The following is a 3,526-nucleotide window of genomic DNA, read 5'->3' as shown; positions in this document are numbered from 1 at the left end:
TCTGTTGTTCACTGTTATGTTACTAGAAGTAACCTATGCCACCAGTCTGATTCCTGGCTTGTGTCATTTAAAAATATAGCAAGAAATAAGGAGAATATGAATTCAGCTAATAACATCTTTTGAAGCCAATAGGACCACATTTTACAAGTAGATGATTTCTATCACATTTTCATAAAAATTAATTCTTGAGAGGAGTACGTTTAAAAAACAAAACAAAAACTAGCCAAGCTTTTCTTCAAGTACACATCATAAAATGCCTGGCAGTGCCTCTTCAGCATTTGGATAACTGAATACATCTAATCAGGTTTACAGTGGTGTGTGTGTGTGTGTGTGTGTATATATATATATATTATATAAAATATATATAAACACAATGAGAAATTACATGATCTGGCACAAACTGCACCCCTGCCAGAAATGACATGAGAAATTACATGATCTCCCATTACATGCTCTATTGAGAAAAATTCCTAAGTCTTATCACAAAATCACAAGATGGTATATGTTGCAAGGGACCTCTGGAAGTCATCTGGTCCAGCCAGGGACACCTAGAACTGCTTGTTCAGGACTATGTCCAGATTGCTTTTGAGTAGATCAGAGGAGGGAGACTCCACAACTTCTTTTGGCAACCTGTACGAGTGCCTCCTGGTGTTCAGAGGGAACTTCCCATGTTTCAGTCTGTGCCCATTGCCTCTTGTCCTGTCACTGGGCACTGCTAAAAAGAGCCTGGTTCTATCCTGTTTTTACCCTCCCTTAAGGTATTCAAATACATTGGCAAAATTCTCCTTTCAGCCGCCTTTTCTCCTGGCTGAATAGCTCTGGGTCTCTCAGTCTTTCCTCACAGAAGCAATGCTCCAGTGGTTTCATGATCTTTGTGGTCCTTCATTGTACTCTCTCCAGTAGGTCCATGTCTTGTACTGGGTAGCCTAGAACAGGAGAAAGTACTCTAGGTGTACCTTCACCAGGACTGAGTAGAGGGGAAGGATCTCTTCCCTCACCTAGCTATCAATGTGTGCTAATGCAGTGCAGATTACTCCTGCAGTTTTTTCAAGCAGCAGCACTTTGCTGACTCGTATTGAATTTGGTGTCCACCAGGACATCCAGGTTCTTTTCTGCCAATCTGTTTTCCAGCTGGGTTGGCCATCAGCCTGGGGTTGTTCCTCCCCAGTTGCAGGACTTTGCACTTTTCATTGAAGTGCATGAGACTCATCAGCCCATTTCTCCAGCCTATCGGATGTCCCTCCAGATGGCAGTATGGAGCACTAGCCATTCCTCCCAGTCACCTTGCAAAGTTCTGGAGGAGCCTGTCCTATCATTCAGATTACTAATGAAGAAGTTGAAGAGGACTCAGTCAATACTGGGACTCAGTATTGACTAGTATACCACTAGTTACTGACTTCCAACTAGACTTTGATAACAAATATGTTCACAAAAGTGGTTTTTGTTTTTGGTAAAATATACACAGCTGGCAGGAGTTTTTTTGTTGTTGTTGTTTTTGTTTTTACCACTAAAAAATAAGCTGCAAGAATAAGCACTCAGGCCAAAGATAATGTGTGGACAAAAGCAGTATCTGAATTATGGAATTGGGATTCAGTGTTCTCTCTACAAGTCAAAATGCTTTCTGTGACTCCACAATGCAAGTTGTATAAAGCCTGAGTAGGCGACCTATTGGATAGGAACCTGATCTGATGCATAACCAGAACTGAGGTACTGTATGTAATAGAAACATCACTACTTTTTTTTTTTTTTTTTTTTTTTTTTTTAAGGGAATGAGTGCTACATGAATTAACCTTCTACAGAGACGAAAACGTCTCCCATAAATAATGTTAAATGTTGGTGAGTGGACACAGACTCTTGTGGGATTGCATAGATCTTCGCTCTTTGTTTTACTGTCCAAGTGACATGATTTTATCTCAGAATTTACATTTGCACTATTATAGAAAGTTTTGTTATTGTATTTAAGCTCTTCTTTACACCCACTCCCCCAAATATCTCTGAATACAATATCCTTAACATAGTCGCCTTCTTCAATCAATGTCCCTTTAGTCTACAAACCACACAGGCTGAAAAGGGGAGAGTCAGGGTCCTAAGGCCTAGCTTTCCTTTTCCAGAAAGCCGGAAGACCAGAGGTTGCCTGGTTGCCTCTTTTTTTTTCCCTTTTTTTTTTTTTTTTTTCTCTCCCAGAAAGTAACTTTTGTTGTATTTGAAACACCTTCAGAACTGCAGAAGGAAAGCTTGAAGTTGGGCCTAGATTCAGTATTGCCATTAACATGCCCCTGTGACATGGTTGTCAGGATAACTGCACTCCCAATCATATATTGTCCAGTCAATGGGCACAAATTAGAAGAATCTGTCTCCCTCTTCACTCTGTTCATTAGGTATTTATACACATTGCTAAGACCACAACCACCCGCCCGAGACATCTTCTCCTCAACCTGGGAACCTCAACCTCCCCTAATTATCTTTGTGGCTCTGTGCTAGAATCACTCTAGCAAGTCTGTATATCTCCTGTACTGAGGAGCCCAGAATGGTACTTCAGCTGTAGCTTCACCAAAGCTGAATAGAGAGGAAGGATCACCTCTCCTGATCTCCTAGCAAAGCTATCCTGAATGCAGCCCAGAATAATAATGGCCGCTTTTGATGAAAGGGTACATCTTGTGGTTAACTTGATATCAACCAGGATGCCAAGGGCTTTCATTGCAGAGCTTCTTTCCATCTAGTGGGCTCCCAGCATGTAATGCTACATGGGGTTGTTCCTCCCCAGGTGCATGACTTTGTTCTTTTTCTTGGAAAATATCATGAGTTTCCTTTCTGCCCATTTCTCTAGCCTGTCCAGATCCCTCTGAATGGCAGGACACTTACCTGGTCTGTCAGTCACTCCTCTCATTTTTGTAGCATCTGCAGGCTCTGCTGCATTTTCCAGATCATTAATGAAGATGCTGAACAGCATTGGATCCATCATTTAGCCCTGAGGTACTATGAGTAACTTGCTTACAACTGGATTTAGCGCCACTGAACATAAACATCTGCTTAGGCCCAGACCTTCAGCCAGTTCTCAGTCCGTCTCGCTGTCTGCTAAGTATTTGTCATTGCTCAGGACCCCATTCAAACTCATTCTTCTTACGGATTACTTGGTAGAGCGGGTTTACAATCAGGCTGTAATTTGGAATGTGCATTCTCCAAAACCCCAAAACACCTAGGAAAGTTTGTGTTTCTTTTTTGCTAGTTGGTGGAGACATAGCTGTTATTTTGTTGATCACATCCATTGGGGTTTGACGACATGCATCTTGCCATTTTATTCCTAAAAACTGGATCTCTCGTGCAGGTCCTTTGACTTTATTTTGTTTTATGGCAAAACCAGCTTTCAGAAGGATTTGGACTATTTTCTTTAGCAATATCAATTGTGGCGTACCACTTGGCTGGCTTCGATTCAAGTTCGTACTGGAGTTCCAGCATGTCCGGCACTGCAGCACTCAGTGGTGGCGTGACTTCGTTCAGGCCATGATAGTCCACTGTTAGTCTCCAC

The sequence above is a fragment of the Aythya ferina genome (genome assembly GCF_964211825.1).
Source record: "Aythya ferina genome assembly, chromosome: 2".
Lineage (NCBI taxonomy): Eukaryota > Metazoa > Chordata > Aves > Anseriformes > Anatidae > Aythya > Aythya ferina.
Note: the sequence above shows the minus strand (reverse complement) of the source record.